Consider the following 18,709-nt stretch of genomic DNA (forward strand, 5'->3'; position numbering starts at 1 on the left):
AGAAGCCAGACAAAGCAACAAAAGGAAACCTAGGACCCACACTAAAGATCCAGGGGCATCCTTTGGAGGCAATTATGGAACAAAGACTCAGGAAAATCTACGAGCCTACATCTCTACACTTCCTAACAAGAAGATAATAACCCTATTTCAACAAAAGCGACACTCCGAGAAGAAAGCCACAAGCCACAAATCAAATACAGTCATCAAAATAGCCACCTTCCAAACTACAGTTTCAGTTTATTAGCAAACGGAACTACTAAGCAACAAAACATGCCAAGTGGAAATCATCAAAGACACAATCTTCCTCCAGAATCAAACAAGCCATTATCCCAAAAGCTATAATAACAAAAATAGGCAACAAACAGGAAAAATCCCTAAAAAAGCCTCAACCATCAGTGAAAATGTCAAAGTATACATAAGGACGAAAGAAAGCCGGAATAATACATCACAATGACAGGCAAGAAAATACGAAAAAGTTCAAGCTTTCCAACATGCACTCAAAGATCAAAACTTTACCAAAAGAAATAAGAACAATGCAAAGAAAGAATGACAAAAGAAGAAAAGAAACAGAAAGAAGAACCAACCTGAAAAAAGGAGAAAGCTTCGAAGAAATTGAAGATGGAAAGACAGAATCCGGAATCGCCTTCCAAAGCAAAGAAAGCACCAACAATCACCAAATGGCGTCGCAGAGAGAAACGCGAAAAATACAAAGTCTCAGGCAAAACAGAAAGGTAGAAAGAAAGGGGGAAAGTTACAGCAAAGAAACAGAGAAGAGAAACCGTTTTTTGTGAAAAGTTCAAAATGAACATGGGAGGCAAAGAAATGGAGCATTAAAAGAATTAATGAGGTTAATTAAATCCTCGCGCATTCCCAAAGCAAGGAGACCCGCGTTTTCAAAAGAATGAAAATTCAAAGAAAAATGTTCCGCATTCAAAGGAGAACTCTACAAAGAAGAAGTCGACAAAATGCTCGAGTTCGGCTTCACCATAAAAGGATCGAAGTCCTAAAACTAAAAACTCGACCTCAAAAGGAAGACTGAGCTCGAGCAGGGGAACTATTCATACCCTGGGTTGAGCTGTCCGACCCGGGATGTTTTAATGACAAGTCGACCGACCTCTTTAGGTCAGACTATCCGACCTCTTCAAAAGCTCGGCCCAATCACTACAGAGGCCCAAGAAAGCCCAAACAAAGGAACACAGCCCAAAATCCAAAGGCAGCCCAAGCCTATAGAGATAAGGGCGGTTCCCTTAAAGATAAGATGACCTAACCCAAAGATAAAATAAGATAAGATAACTATCTTATCTCCAAAAAGGTCACTTCTCATAATTATAAATACACTGGAGCACCCAGGTATAACTCATACTCTTATTCTACTAAAAACTGCTTAATACCCTTGCTAACTTAAGCATCGGAGTCCCTTGCAGGTACCACCACCCTCCGGTGACAAAGGATCAGCAGCATAGCCAGTCCAACAAGTCAGACACGACAGCTCCAGCCGCCACCCACCAACTGGACACGTCATCTCCGACCAGCACAGGAAGATCTCGTCCGAGATCAACCTACAGTTTCAGGTAACCCTCGAAATAGACTATAATACTAATGCTTATGTAACTCTTAAAATAGGTTTCTAATAATGAAAATTATCACAGAGTTAGGACTCAACAACCTTTATTTTGAGAGGTAAGTGTTCCTTCAATCTGTGGGACGTATGGCTCTTTAAGGGACAACTTCTGGCGCTTTAGCTCCTGTATCTCACGCCCTTGTTTCTCTTGTTCTATGAGCAGTTTGCAGAGCATGCTATTTTGATTCTGCTGCTCTTCTTTGAGTTGATTCACAGCTTTTTGCAGCTTGGTGACAGATGCTTCTAAGCAGGCGTAATAGTCAAATTGAGAAATTTCTGGGAGGAGCTCATGCGCCCCCCTCTTGATGAGGTTATCTTGAATTTGAGGTCCATCCATCACTTTTTTGGTGATTGGGCGTTCAACTGGGATATATTCATCCACACCCATCTTTACCCCAGCATGTTTACATAACAGGCTAATCAAGCTTGGGTAGGCCAATTTGGCCTCAGTGAATTCCTTGTTTGCAAACATGTAAATTTCAACAAGGATCAGTTGATGAATCTCTACCTCCTTCCCTAGCATAATACAGTGAATCATCACTGCCCTCTTGACAGTGACTTCAGATCGGTTGCTGGTTGAGAGTATAGAACACCGAATGAAATCCAGCCAACCTCTAGCAACTGGTTTGAGATCTCCTCTCTTTAGCTGATTTGGGACACCTTTTGAATTAGTAATCCACTTGGTTCCAGGGAGGCATATGTCCTCTAGAACTTGATCTAGCCTTTTATCCTTGGCCATTCTCCTATTAAAGGACTCTGGATCATCTTGTAGTTGAAGAAGTTTGAGAAATTCTCTCACTTTGTCAAAGTGGAAGTGAATAATCTTCCCTTTGACCATAGTCCGAAAGGAGTAGAAAGCAGTTCCCTCTAATCTTTGCTTCTCTGTCATCCACAGATTTGCATAGAATTCCTGGATCATGTTTCTTCTAATATGTATCTCAGGATTAGCCAGGACTTCCCAGCCCCTGTTTTGAATCTGCTCTTGGATCTTCGGGTATTCATCTTCTTTTAAATTGAACTTAACTTCTGGGATCACTGATCTTCTGCACACGATTTTGAAGTAATGGTCTGCATGTTCTTTGGTGCAGAAATTCTGATGCATCCAAAGTGGCTTTGGGTTACTTTCTTTCTTGCCTCTTGAAGTGGTTTGTCTTTCTTTGGGAGCCATGAGATTCGTTTGTTTTAGCTCAGGGATCACGGAAATCACACCAAACTTAGAGATTTACTTGTCCTCAAGCAAAAATGAATAAAAAGAAGATGAATAGAAGGAGAGAAGGATACGAATGATGGGTTAAAGGGGATGGCCAAATGTAGATTTAAAAGGAAGGGAGGGAATGGGTCCAAATTTTTAGAAAAAGATATGATTGAAAGATATGATTGAAAGATATGATTGATAAAAGATAAACATGATATAAAAAAGACAAAAAAATTTTTCAAAATTTAAAAGATATGAAAAAGATATGAGGAAGTAAAATCTGAATTTTTGCTTATGCATCTAAGGAATAAAAGATAATATGAATGAGTTAAAAAGATTTGAAAAGAAATTGGAAAGATGAATGAGTTTTGAAAAAGAATTGAAAAGAATTGAAAAAGAATTAAAAAGAATTTATAAGATTATTGATTTTTGGGAATGAAAATTAAAAAATGAATGTTTGTAATATTTGGATGCAGAAAATTTTGAATTAAAACATGAAAATTCGGAAAAAAAATTGAATTGGAAACGAAATTACCTCCCCCTTGCTATTCTGGCATTAAACTCCCAGAATGATAGCCATTCTGGCGTTTAACGCCCATCTGGTGGCTATTTTGGGCATTTAACGCCCAGCCAGGGTACCTGGCTGGCGTTAAATGCCAGAAATTCTTTGTTACTGGGTTTTTTTCTGAACACCGAGGATGCTGCTGTTTCTGGCGTTAAACGCCCAGAATGCTGCCCATTCTGGAGTTTAACGCCCAGAATGATACCTTTTCTGGCGTTAAACACCCAGAATGGTAGCCATTCTGGCGTTTAACGCCGAAAATACCCCTTTACTGGCGTTTTGATGCTAGTGAGCTCTTTTTCTCTGTGATTCCTCTGCTTTATGTCTTGAACCTCCATTTTCCTGACTTATTCACTGAAATGCATTAGCTAACATGAGTAACAAAATTAAATAGACTTATATAATTGTTATAAACATCTAATTTTTTATAATGGCTAGGTTGCCTCCCAGCAAGCGCTTCTTTACTGTCTTTAGCTGGACTTTACTGAGCTTTTAATTTAGTATCAGTTTTGAACATTCTTGCTCAACATTGCCTTCAAGATAATGTTTGATTCTCTGTCCATTAACAATGAACCTTTTGTCAGAATGAACATCTTGAAGCTCTACATAACCATATGATGACACACTTGTAATCACATATGATCCCTTCCACCGAGATTTCAATTTCCCAGGGAACAATCTGAGCCTAGAGTTAAACACCAGGACCTTCTGTCCTGGCTCAAAAACTCTAGATGACAGCCTTTTGTCATGCCATCTTTTTGCTTTTTCCTTGAAGATTTAAGCATTTCGAAAGCATTGAGTCTGAACTCCTCCAGCTCATTCAACTGGAGTAATGTCTTTTCTCCAGCTACCTTAGCATCAAGGTTTAGGAACCTGGTTGCCCAGTAGGCCTTGTGTTCCAGTTCCACTAGCAGATGATAGGCTTTTCCATACACAAGCTGGTATGGAGAGGTCCCTATCGGAGTCTTGAATACGGTTCTATATGCCCATAGAGCATCATCCAGACTTCTTGCCCAATCCCTTCTACGGGTACTTACAGTCCATTCTAGGATTCGTTTTAGTTCTCTATTCGAGACTTTAGCCTGCCCATTAGTCTGTGGATGATATGGAGTGGCCACTTTATGGTTAATTCCATATCGGACCAGAGCAGAGTCAAGCTGTTTATTGCAGAAATGAGTGCCTCCATCACTGATCAGTATCCTAGGGACACCGAACCTGCTGAAGATATGCTTCTAGAGGAACTTCATTACTATCATAGTATCATTAATGGGTGTTGTAATTGCCTCTACCCATTTAGATACATAGTCTACTGCCACCAGAATATAAGTGTTTGAGTATGATGGTGGGAAAGGCCCCATGAAGTCAATACCCCATACATCAAACAACTCAATCTCTAAGATCCCTTGCTGAGGCATGGCATAACTGTGAGGCAGATTACCAACTCTCTGGCAACTGTCACAGTTATGTACAAACTCTCGGGAGTCTCTACAGAGAGTAGGCCAGTAGAAGCCACATTGGAGGACCCTTGTGGCTGTTCGCTCACCTCCGAAATGTCCTCCATATTGTGATCCATGGCAATGCCATAGGATCTTTTATGCCTCTTTCCTAGGCACAAATCTACGAATTACTCCGTCTGCATACCTCTTAAAGAGATATGGTTCATCCCACAAGTAGTATTTTGCATCAGAAATCAATTTTTTTGTTTGCTGCTTACTATACTCTTTGGGTATGAATCTCACAGCTTTATAGTTTGCAATGTCTGCAAACCATGGTACTTCCTGAATGGCAAAGAGTTACTCATCCGAAAAGGTTTCAGAGATCTCAGTAAGAGGGAGGGACGCTGATAAACCACTATTTTATGGTTTATATTGTGCTTAATTGTGCGGTTTTATCAAATCTTTACCCACTTATTCATATGATTAGCATGCATTTATAATTCCTTCCTAAAAATACTTCATGGTTGAAAACTTGCTTCCTAGAGACTTTTAATTTTGTATTTTTAATTCTCTTTTATTCCATTCGATGCCGTGATCTGTGTGTTAAGTGTTTCAGGCTTTATAGGGCATGAATGACTTGGAGATTAGAAAGGAAGCTTGCAAAAATGGAAGGAACACAAGAAATTGAGGAGATGACCAGCGAGAAGTGACGCGGACGCATGGCTCACGCGACCACGCGGATTGAAAACTGCACAAGTGACGCGAAGGCGTGAACGACGTGCACGCGTGGCAAGGCGAAACGCTGGATGACACGAACGCCTGGATGACGCGATCGCGTGACATGCGTGATCTGCAGAATCTGCAGAATTCACTGGGAGCGATTTTGGGCCCTATTTTGACCCAGTTTTCGGCCCAGAAAAGCATATTAGAGCCGGGGAACATGCAGAGACCAGAGACAACATTCATTCCGCATAGTTTTAGTTTTAGATCTGAATTTACTCCTCCTCTAGGTTTTCTCTCTACACATTCATAGTTCTTAGGATTTTGATTTTATTGCTTTTTGGATTGGGATATTGAGAAGAGGTATTACCTCCGTCAAGACTTCGTCATTCTAGTTTGTTTCCTTACTTGTCACTTACTCTTTCATGTCCTTTATTTACTCAGAGTTACTCTTGGATTATTTCTAGAATTTATTTATACAAGAACTATTTTTATTTTTAATTGATCCTTTTGATTATTATTTATCATGTCTTTCAGTATTTCTCTTCCTTATTTTGTGAAATTTACATTCATAATGAGCGAGTAGTTCCATAACTTGATTGGGAGATGATTGAAAGGAGAACCTTGAGTTGGATTACTCAAGAGAAAAATTGTAATTGGGTTTATTATTGGATCGCCCTCTAGTCACTGACACTAGTCCTTCCCAAGGGAGAGGATTAGGACTTGTGAATAGAAATTTCCTTCCAACTTGCTTGACTTTCCTCTACCTAGTAATGGATAACTAAGCAGAACAACCTTCAATTATCATTTTAATCTTGGGAGAACTTCATCAAGGATAGGGCTTCCAACTAATCTACTCCCAGTCAAGGTTTTTTTATTTAAATTACATAATTTCTCTGATTTAATTCCCTGTTTATCAACTCAAACTATTTTAGAAAACATCCGATTAATAAAATAGCACACCTTTCTGCAACTCGTTGGGAGACGACCTGGGATTCATACTCCTAGTATTTTAATTTTAATTTTGTGACAACCCCTTCTAAATTGATAAGTGGATTTTTGGCTGGTTAAGAACTGTACTTGCAACGTATCTCTTATAATAAATTTTTAACTCGCCAATTTCCGCCACATCAATTTTTGGCGCCGTTGCCGGGGAGTTGCAATAGAGTGCTAAGTTATTGATTGGAATTTATTTATTTACATTTTATTTTATTTTTGCTACTATGAGCTACGTGTTTCTTTCGTTAAATGACTGATAAACCCATATTTCATGAGTTCTTTTGTGCTTAATTTGAGTGATTTATACAATCCTTCACCTACTTATTCACATTAATTGCATGGTTTTACTTTCCCTTCCTTATTATGTGATGTAAATGAAAAACATGTTTCCTAAGCTTTAAAAAATTAATTATTTTAATTACCTTTATTTCCATTCGATGCCGTGATTAGTGTGTTGAGTAGTTTCAGATTTTCTAAGGCAGAATGACTTAAAGGGTGGAAAAGGAAACATACTAAAATGAAAGGAGAAAGCAAAACGAAGCTTTAAGGAAACTGATATCCACGCGATCGCATGGAGGACGCAATCACGTGCCAAGCACGAATCAGCAGCGACGCGGCCGCATGATTGACGCGACCGCGCGCCTTAAGCAGAACGCACATGACGCGGTCGCATGACTGACGCGACCGCGTGGCAAGGAAAAGCTCCAAATGACGCGACCGCGTGACCCACGCGGACGCGTGACAGAGGCCACGCACTAGAATTTACAGAATACGCCCCCAGCAAATTCTGAAGCCCTTTTTGGCCCAGATCCAAGTACAGACAGCATAGACCAGAGGTTATAAAGTGTGGGAATGCATCCATTCAAAGGGAGCTCGCATATTTTACCTTTCAATGATTTAAATTTAGTTGAGAGGGAGATCTTCTCCTCTCTCTCTCTTAGGATTAGGATTTCTTCTTGTTTTAAGAGTGACTCTCAATCCAGGTTTTATGTTTCTTTGTTTTAGCTTTCTTTTATTTTTATTTATTCCGGCACTTGAATTGATCAGTGAATTTATGAATTTCTTCCATGTTACAAACTGTTATTTGAATTAATGATAATTGAGGTATTTTCAGTTTATGATTGTTCTCTTTGAATTAAGTTACCATTGCTTCCCATCTAAGGATATTTTTATTATTCCATCAATTTTTATTTCTTCCCCTTTTGGTCCTGGTTAAGAATTCAGTAACTCAACAGTTATTAAACTCAACACAATTGATAATCGTTATCTTGCTAATTGAGCTGAACTTAAGTAATCCCAACCTTTTCTTAGGAAATAAATAGGATTCAAAGGCCAGATTAATTAGTCCCTTGACTTTCCTTTGCCTTGGTGAAGGTTGACCAAGTGGAGTTTAGATTCAACTTTCATTATAGTTGAGAGAGATAACTACGTTGGACCTCTGACTTCTCTTACCTTGCCAAAAGTCTGCTTTACAGTATTTATTTATTTTAATTGCCATTTACTTTACTTGTCATTTAAATTACTTGCTTCTCATCTTCTAAACCCCGATTACAACCTTTATAGCCAATAATAAGAACATACTGCCTCGCAGTTCCTTGAGAAGACGACCCGAGGTTTGAATTCTCGGTTAACAATTTCTAAAGGGGTTTGTTACTTGTGACACCCAAAACGTTTGTATGAAAGGGCTTTTGAAGGTTTAGAAACTATACTTGCAACGAGGATTTATCCGCAAATTTCTAGACCACGCAAAAGTCTCTCTCATCAAAATGGCGCCGTTGCTGGGGAACTGCTAACGTGTGCCTTGTTATTGGTTATTGTAAATATTTTTCTTTTGCTTGTTTATTTATTTTTGTTTTTCCTTTTTATCTTTATTTGCTACTATGAACTCTCTCCCCTCTCGCTTTGAGTTTGGTTCTAATATTGTTAAAGGAAATAGAAGTTACAGCAGGAATGTGCATCAAGGTCAGACCAATCAAGGATGGATGAAACCAAGAGGATCTAATCAAACCTTTTGGCAGCAACACCCTCCGAGATATCCTGGACAAAGACCATTCTACAGTGCACACCCAGCTGAAAGACATGGTGGACAACCTTGTAACTACCAACAAGCCCCACCCCGTGCATATAAACCATCCTTTCAACATAACCTCGAACCACCACACTCACAAGCTTCTCTTCACCATTCGCCACCATATGATCCTTCCTTACCCCAATACCAATCCAATCATTCCCAATCGCCACCACTTTCCTTTGTGTCATGTCCAAGTCCAGCAACCCGAGAAGCAGAGGATCGCCTAAGAGAAACAGTAATTAAATTTCAAACAACCGTTCAACAACTGGAGCAAGCGATAATTCAATGGGCTTCTAGGCGCTCAAATGCACAAGGATTAGCCACAGCCCCATGTGGATAGCCCAATGAAGAGCAGAGCATGAAGGAATTGCCAGAAACTCCAGTGGACAAGATAGAGCATGAAATTGTACTAGAACAATTAGAAGAAGCTGTCTTTGTTCAAGAAGAAGAGTTGGTTGAAGATCTAGGAGATGCTGAACCTCCATGGGAATCCAGAATTGAGGAAAACGCCGTCAAGGAGACTACAGTTGATGCTAAGGAGGATATTTCTCCAAGGCAAGTCGTTTATGAAGAATCAGACGGGATAATCCAAGAAGCAAATTCCCTTGATGATGATAGTCACAAGTCTAGCTCTCTTGGTAATGAACTTGCATCCGCAAGTGAATTCTCTGAGAACGAAGAATCTTCCCCAAGTGAATATGAAGATGATGCGGAGGTAGATTTCTCTCAACCTCTAATCTATGACTCAAGTGATGAGGAAGACGCAGAAGACTTTGACCAGGACACAGATACAATTGAAGATCTCTGCAAAGAAGTGGAGGAATTCACAGAAGAGCACAAGAAAATGGAACTTGCAGAGCCACCAAAAATACCTATCCCAAGGCCATTACCACCTAATACAAGCTTCAAGTGGGTACAATCCTTAACTTATAACTTTACTTATTCACTTGAATATGGTTTGCTTGAAACAGATGGCCAGCTTAGAGCTCTCTACGGCTTTAAGAGTAAGAGGGAAATGACTCGTACTAAGAGCTGGTGAACAAGGTTCAATAAGGTTCCACGCTTCATGGTGCGCAGAAATTGTGATTACACTTTAATTATGTAAAATTCATCGCTCTTTCTTTCCCTGGTAATGGCGCCAAAAACATGATGCCAATACCATGGTTCACAACTTCGCACAACTAACCAGCAAGTGCACTGGGTCGTCCAAGTAATACCTTACATGAGTAAGGGTCGAATCCCACGGAGATTGTTGGTATGAAGCAAGCTATGGTCACCTTGTAAATCTTAGTCAGGCGGATATAAAATAGTAATGGGGTTTTCGAAATTAATTAATAAAATAGGGATAGAGATACTTATGTAAATCATTGGTGAGAATTTCAGATAAGCGAATAGAGATGCTTTCGTTCCTCTGAACCTCTGTTTTCCTGCTATCTTCATCCAATCAGTCTTACTCCTTTCCATGGCTGGCTTTATGTGATACATCACCACTGTCAATGGCTACTTTCGGTCTTCTCTCGGGAAAATGATCCAAATGCCCTGTCACGGCACGGCTAATCATCTGGAGGCATCACCCTTGTCAATGGTTTCATCCTATCCTCTCAGTGAAAATGGTCAACGCACCCTGTCACGGCACGGCTATTCATCTGTCGGTTCTCGATCATGCTGGAATAGGATTTACTATCCTTTTGCGTCTGTCACTACGCCCAGCAATCACGAGTTTGAAGCTCGTCACAGTCATTCAATCATTGAATCCTACTCGGAATACCACAGACAAGGTTTAGACTTTCCGGATTCTCTTGAATGCCGCCATCAATCTAGCTTATACCACGAAGATTCTGGTTAAGAGATCTAAGAGACACTCATTCAATCGAAAGTAGAACGGAAGTGGTTGTCAGGCACGCATTCATAGGGAATGATGATGATTGTCACGTTCATCACATTCAGGTTGAAGTGCGAATGAATATCTTAGAAGCGAAATAAGATGAATTGAATAGAAAACAGTAGTACTTTGCATTAATCTTTGAGGAACAGCAGAGCTCTACACGTTAATCTATGGAGTGCAGAAACTCTACCATTGAAAATACATAAGTGATAATGGAGTTCATTGGTCTCGGCCCCAGAGGGAAACCGAAGTAACCAAGACTGTGAATACAATGTAAAAGGTTCTATTTATAATAAACTAGTCACTAGGGTTTACAGAAGTAAGTAATTGATGCATAAATTCACTTCCGGGGCCCACTTGGTGTGTGCTTGGGCTGAGCTAAGGCTTTCCACGTGCAGAGGCTCTTTTGGGCGTTCAACGCCAGTTTTGGATCCTTTTCTGGCGCTGGACGCCAGAATTGGGCAGAAAACTGGCGTTCAGTTTGTGTCATCTATCCTCGAGCAAAGTATGGACTATTATATATTTCTGGAAAGCCCTGGATGTCTACTTTCCAACGCAATTGGAAGCGCGTCATTTCAAGTTCTGTAGCTCTAGAAAATCTACTTTGAGTGCAGGGAGGTCAGAATCCAACAGCATCAGCAGTCCTTCTTCAACCTCTGAATCTGATTTTTGCTCAAGTCCCTCAATTTCAGCCAGAAAATACCTGAAATCACAGAAAAACACACAAACTCATAGTAAAGTCCAGAAATATGAATTTAACATAAAAACTAAAGAAAACGTCCCTAAAAGTAACTAGATCCTACTAAAAACAATGCCAAAAAGCGTATAAATTATCCGCTCATCACAACACCAAACTTAAATTGTTGCTTGTCCCCAAGCAACTAAAAATCAAATAGGATAAAAAGAAGAGAATATACTATAAATTCCAAACTATCAATGAAACATAGCTCCAATCAGATGAGCGGGACTTGTAGCTTTTTGCCTCTTGAATAGTTTTGGCATCTCACTTTATCCATTGAGGTTCAGAATGATTGGCATCTATAGGAACTCAGAGTTCAGATAGTGTTATTGATTCTCCTAGTTCAGTATGATGATTCTTGAACACAGCTATTTTATGAGTCTTGGCCGTTGATGCGTGCATAAACTTGTTATGCTACGATTTAGGAAATTGCACGATCGGCAAAATTCCTTCCGGCAAGTGCACCGGTTATCGTCAAGTAAAAACTCACAATAGAGTGAGGTCGAATCCCACAAGGATTGGTTGAGTGAGCAATTCGGATTAGAAGTATGTTCTAGTTGAGCGGAATCAAGATTTAGATGAGAATTGCGGAATGTAAAATTGGCGGGAAACGTAAATGACAAGAAATTGAAATGGCGGAATCTTAAATTGCATGAATTAAAGAGCAGAAGCTAAATTGCTGAAATTAAAAGGGGATGGGGGTGATTGCATGAATTGAGTTGCAGAATGTAAAGAGAAAGTGGAAATCAGAAATGGGGAATTCATTGGGTTATAGGAGATATTGAGATCTCCGAATCAAAACATGTTTATCTCTTCCTCAACCAATGCGTTCATTAAATTTTGCTTGGCAATCTTATATGATTGGATCCCAATCCCTTGGCTCACCAATTCTCTCTAAAAACAAACAAATTCCCAATCCCTTGGTTTAAATGTTCATAAGAAGAGATGATGCTCGATCACTGATTATACCACACAGTTTCATGAACCACAATTTGGTAGGATTACATGTCACAATATCCATCCAAACCCCAATCCAATTCACTGTGAGAAAGCTTCTCTAGCATGAATCCTCCATTCCTTTCCCAAGGTTCCGAAGGATTCCAATTATGGGTAGTTTCTTTCCCAAGACAACTACCCAATGGAATTAGATCGAGAAGCTTTCTAACAAAATTCAAGAGAAAAGATTGAAGAAGAAGATAAACTATTATTGATTCATTGAATTACAATAGAGCTCCCTAACCCAATGAAAGGGGGTTTAGTGAGTCATAGCTCTGAATTCAATTACAAAGATATGAAAACTAGCAAAAAATGAAAAGGTAAAAGTCTTCCTAACTTAAATTCTATCCTATTTATACACTTTCTATATTGAGCTTCTGTTGTGTTTCTTGGGCTTTGAGGCCTCTCCCTGCTTTCCTTTTGCTTTGGGTTTATGATCCATAAACTTGATGAGGCTGCTGATCCAAATTCTGTAACATTCATTGAGCCAACTTAGTGATAATCAAGTAATGACACATGACTCAACAAATTGAAATTCCAGACTCATCAATCCTTCAGGCCCAATCCCATAAACCATGATATTCAATTGGGTTTCATACCAGAGTAAGTTTAAATTAATGTTTGTGCTCAAAAGCTAACTTAAACTGCAATATTTTTGGCCCAGAAACCTTTTCCAATAGTGGCGTTTAAGTTGCAGTTTAAGCTTAAACTGCAGCTTAAACGCCAGACACTTCCAGTGATGCCTTTTGTGGAAGCACGTTTAAGCTTCAGTTTAAGGTTAAACTGAAGCTTAAACGTGGAAATGGAAGAAGGCAGCCCTGGAGGGTAACGTAGTCGAACACGTTTAAGCTTCAGTTTAAGGTTAAACTGAAGCTTAAACGTGGAGATAGGAAAGGCAGCCCTGGAGGTGGAACACGTTTAAGCTCCAGTTTAAGGTTAAACTGGAGCTTAAACGTGGGAATAGAGAAAGCCATCCTGGAGGTGGAACACGTTTAAGCTCCAGTTTAAGGTTAAACTGGAGCTTAAACGTGGAAGCTGAGAAAGGTAGCCCTGGAGGTGTCGAACACGTTTAAGCTCCAGTTTAAGGTTAAACTGGAGCTTAAACGTGGAAATGGAGAAAGCAACCCTGGAGGAGAAAACTTGGTCGAACACGTTTAAGCTCCAGTTTAAGGTTAAACTGGAGCTTAAACGTGGAAATGACTCCCTGGTGCACTTCCCATTTCTAGCGTTTAACTTCCAGTTTAAGGTTAAACTGGAGGTTAAACGCCACTTTCAGCATTTCCTTAGCTCTCATGGTTTTGGCGTTTAAGCTCCAGTTTAAGCTTAAACTGGAGCTTAAACTCCTCATGTGATATTCAAGCTTCCTTTATTGATTTTGTTGCTTCCTTGCCTAGCCTCTTCTTCCCTGAAATCATCCAAACAACTGCATCAAAGTCTTGCAAAATTTCATGAGAAATCTTTCATTCATAGCATTCAAGGAATATAACTAAAAACTCATGGAATTTGCATCAAAATCTTCATGTTTGAATGATTTAAGACAAGCATGACTATTTGGCCCAAATGATTACTTAAGGCTCAAGAAAATGCATAAAACAACTAAAAATAACAGAAAAATGCTAGTGAAACTAGCCTAAGATGCCTTGGCATCAGCCGTGGCCCTAAGCACTTTGTATTCCAGTATTACCACCGGATACATAAATGCCACAGACACATAATTGGGTGAACCTTTTCAGATTGTGACTCAGCTTTGCTAAAGTCCCCAATTAGAGGTGTCCAGGGTTCTTAAGCACACTCTTTTTTTTGCTTTGGACCTTGACTTTAACCGCTCAGTCTCAAGTTTTCACTTGACACCTTCATGCCACAAGCACATGGTTAGGGACAGCTTGGTTTAGCCGCTTAGACCAGGATTTTATTCCTTTAGGCCCTCCTATCCACTGATGCTCAAAGCCTTGGGATCCTTTTTATTTACCCTTGCCTTTTGGTTTTAAGGGTTATTGGCTTTTTGCTCTTGCCTCTTGGTTTTAAGAGCTTTTGTCTTTTTCTGCTTGCTTTTTCTTTCTATATTTTTTTTTCCTATTTTTTTCTTTTTTTTTTTTCTGCAAGCTTTGTTCTTTGCTGCTTTTTCTTGCTTCAAGAATCATTTTTATGATTTTTCAGAATATCAAATAACATTTCTCCTTGTTATCATTCTTTCAAGAGCCAACATATTTAACATTCTTAAACAACAACTTCAAAAGATATATGCACTGTTCAAGCAGACATTCAGAAAACAAGAAGCATTGTCACCACATCAATATAATTAAGCTAAGTTCAAGGATAAATTCGAAACTCATGTACTTCTTATTCTTTTGAATTAAAACATTTTTCATTTAAGAGAGGTGATGGATTCATAAGACATTCATAACTTTAAGACATAGTTACTAACTACTAATGATCATGTAATGAAGACACAAACATAGATAAGCACATAACATAGAAAACGAAAAACAGAAAAAGTAAGAACAAGGAATGAATCCACCTTAGTGATGGTGGCGTTTCCTTCTTGAGGAACCAATGATGTCCTTGAGCTCTTCTATGTCTCTTCCTTGTCTTTGTTGCTCCTCCCTCATTGCTTTTTTGATCTTCTCTAATTTCATGAAGGATGATGGAGTGCTCTTGATGTTCCACCCTTAGTTGCTTCCAAAAATTGTGTGGAAGAAAATGTATCCCCTAAAGTATCTCAGGGATCTCTTGATTTGCAGTCAAATGTTCTACCACTGAGCTATAGACCCTTGATGGAAGCTTTTTGTCTTCCCTTTCCTCTTTCTAGAGGTTTCTCTGGTCTTAGGTGCCATCAATGGTTATGGAAAAAAACAAAAAAGCTATGCTTTTACCACACCAAACTTAGAATGTTGCTCGCCCTCGAGCAAAAGAAGAAGGAATAGAAGAAGAAGAAGAAGATATGGAAGAGATGGAGGGAGGTGTGTATTCGGCCATATGGGTGGGATTGGGTGGGAAAGAGATGTTGAATTTTGAAGGTAAGTGGGTGTATGGATGTGAGTGGTAAAGGGTTAATAGGGAAGAATGTTTATTGGGAATAGAAGATGATTGAGAAGAGAGAAGAGAGTGAGTAGAGGTAGGTGGGGATCCTGTGGGGTCCACAGATCCTGAGGTGTTCAAGGAATTACAACCTTGCACCAAATTAGGCATGTAAAATGCCCTTGCACACAACTCTGGGCGTTCAGCGCCAGGTTGGTGCCCATTTTGGGCGTTCAACGCCTATTTGTTGCCATTTCTGGCGTTAAACGCCAGAACCATGCTTGTTCTGGGCGTTTAGCGCCAGAATGCTGCCCATTTTGGGCGTTCAGCACCAGAACCATGCTCTGTTCTGGCGTTGAACGCCAGGCAGATGCTTCCTCCAGGGTGTGATTTTTCTTCTGCTGTTTTTGATTCCGTTTTCAATTTTTATATTTATTTTGTGACTCCTCATGATCATGAACCTACAAAGACATATAACTAATAAAAAATATAGTTAGATAAATAAAAATTGGGTTGCCTTCCAACAAGCGCTTCTTTAATGTCAATAGCTTGACAGTGGGCTCTCATGGAGCCTTATAGATGTTCAGAGCATTGTTGAGACTCCCCCAACACCAAACTTAGAGTTTGGATATGGGAGTTCAACACCAAACTTAGAGATTGGTTGTGGCCTCCCAACACCAAACTTAGAGTCTGACTGTGGGGCTTTGGTTGACTCTGCTTTGAGAGAAGCTTTTTCTGCTTCCTCTCCATGGATGCAGAGAGAGATCCTTGAGTTGTAAACATAAGGTTGTCCTCATTCAATTGAAGGATTAATTCTCCTCTGTCCACATCAATCACAGCTCTTGCTGTGGCTAGGAAAGGTCTTCCTAGGATGATGGATTCATCCTCTTCCTTTCCAGTATCCAGGATTATGAAATCAGTAGGGATGTAAAGGCCTTCAACCTTTACTAACACGTCCTCTACTTGTCCATAAGCCTGTTTTCTTGAATTGTCTGCCATCTCTAATGAGATTTTAGCAGCTTGCACCCCATAGATTCCCAGTTTCTCTATTACAGAGAGAGGCATGAGGTTTATCCCTGAACCAAGATCACACAGAGCCTTAAACATCATGGTGCCTATGGTACAAGGTATTATGAATTTTCCAGGATCCTGTTTCTTCTGAGGTAATGTCAGTTGATCCAGATCACTTAGTTCATTGGTGAACAAGGGAGGTTCATCTTTCCAAGTCTCAATACCAAATAATTTGGCATTCAGGTTCATGATTACACCAAGAAACTTGGCAGTTTGCTCTTCAGTAACATCCTCATTCTCTTCAGAAGAGGAATACTCATCAGAGCTCATAAATGGCATAAGGAGGTTCAATGGAATCTCTAGGGTCTCTAGATGAGTCTCAGATTCCTTTGGTTCCTCAGAGGAAAACTCCTTATTGATCACTGGACGTCCCAGGAGGTCTTCCTCCTTGGGATTCACGTCCTCTCCTTCCCTTATGGGTTCGGCCATGGTGCTTATGTCAATGGCCTTGCACTCTCCTTTTGGATTCTCTTCTGTGTTGCTTGGGAGAGTACTAGGAGGGATTTCAGTGATCCTTTTACTCAGCTGGCGCACCTGTGCTTCCAAATTTCTAATGGAAGACCTTGTTTCATTCATGAAACTTGCAGTGGCCTTGGATAGATCAGAAACTAAGTTAGCTAAATTAAAAGTATTTTATTCAGAGTTCTCTGTCTGTTGCTAAGTTGATGATGGAAAAGGCTTGCTATTTCTAAACCTGTTTCTTCCACCATTATTAAAGCCTTGTTGAGGCTTTTGATCCTTCTATGAGAGATTTGGGTGATTTCTCCATGATGGATTATATGTGTTTCCATAAGGTTCACCCATATAATTTACCTCTGCTATTGCAGGGTTCTCAGGATCATAAGCTTCTTCTTCATAAGAAGCCTCTTGAGTACTGTTGGATGTAGCTTGCACTCCATTTAGACTCTGAAAAATCATATTGACTTGCTGAGTCAATATTTTGTTCTGAGCCAATATGGCATTCAGAGTATCAACTTCAAGAACTCCCTTCTTCATAGGCGTCCCATTACTCACAGGATTCCTCTCAGAAGTGTACATGAACTGGTTATTAGCAACCATGTCAATGAGTTCTTGAGCTTCTGCAGGCGTTTTCTTTAGGTGAATGGATCCACCTGCAGAAGTATCCAATGACATCTTTGATAACTCAGACAGACCATCATAGAATATATCCAGGATGGTCCATTCTGAAAGCATGTCAGAAGGACACTTTTTGGTCAGTCCTTTGTATCTCTCCCAAGCTTCATAGAGGGATTCACCTTCTTTCTGTCTGAAGGTTTGAACATCCACTCTAAGCTTGCTCAGCTTTTGAGGAGGAAAGAACTTGGCTAAGAAAGCCTTGACCAGCTTATCCCAAGAGTTCAGGCTATCCTTAGGTTGAGAGTCCAACCATACTCTAGCTCTGTCTCTTACAGCAAAAGGGAAAAGCATGAGCCTGTAGACTTCAGGATCTACTCCATTAGTCTTAACAGTATCACATATCTGCAAGAATTCAGTTAAGAACTGAAAAGGATCTTCAGATGGAAGTCCATGAAACTTGTAGTTCTGCTGCATCAGAGAAACTAGCTGAGGTTTCAGCTCAAAGTTGTTTGCTCCAATGGCAGGAATGGAGATGCTTCTTCCATGTAAATTGGAATTAGGTGCAGTAAAGTCACCAAGCATCCTCCTTGCATTATTATTATTTTCGGCTGCCATCTCCTCTTCCTGTTCAAAAACTTCTGAAAGGTTATCTCTGGATTGTTGTAATTTAGCTTCTCTTAATTTTTTCTTCAGAGTCCTTTCAGGTTATGGATCTGCTTCAACAAGAATGTTCTTGTCCTTGCTCCTGCTCATATGACAAAGAAGAGGGCACAGAAAAATAATAATAATAATAATAATAATAGGGATCCTTTATACCACAGTATAGAAGTCCCTGTGTGAGTGGGAGAAAGGAAGGGGACAAAGAATATAATGTAAAGAAAGAAACACAAGGGTGAGAAGAGCAGAGATGTGAGGTGAGGAGATGTTAATAGATGAAAATAGAATAAGATGAGAGGGGGAAAATTTCGAAAATATTTTTTTTTTTGAAAAAGAGTTAGTGATTTTCGAAAATATTTTATGAAAAAGGTTAGTAATTTTCGAAAATAAAAAAAATCAAAAATTAAAATAATTAGTTAATTAAAAAGAATTTTTGAAAAAGAGGGAAGAGATTTTCGAAAATTAGAGAGAGAGAGTTAGTTAGGTAGTTTTGCAAAAGATAAGAAACAAACAAAAAGTTAGTTAGTTAGTTGAAACAAATTTTGAAAAGATAAGAAGTTAGGAAGTTAGAGAAGATATTTTTGAAAAGATATGATTGAAATTAGTTTTGAAAAAGATTTGATTTTTAAAATCACAATTAATGACTTGATTCACAAGAAATC

The 18,709-nt window shown here is 39.4% G+C and overlaps 1 non-coding gene across 1 annotated transcript; it reads left to right on the forward strand.

Annotated features, from left to right (window-relative positions):
* Window positions 1–17,501: 17,501 nt before the first annotated feature.
* LOC148574603 (small nucleolar RNA R71) lies at window positions 17,502–17,609 on the forward strand. The gene has a single exon (XR_015906638.1). It is a non-coding gene; the product is annotated as a small nucleolar RNA R71 (small nucleolar RNA).
* Window positions 17,610–18,709: the final 1,100 nt, after the last annotated feature.

This window comes from Arachis ipaensis, chromosome B2, assembly GCF_059453495.1.
Source record: "Arachis ipaensis isolate K30076 ecotype BB chromosome B2, ASM5945349v1, whole genome shotgun sequence".
In the NCBI taxonomy this organism is placed as follows: domain Eukaryota; kingdom Viridiplantae; phylum Streptophyta; class Magnoliopsida; order Fabales; family Fabaceae; genus Arachis; species Arachis ipaensis.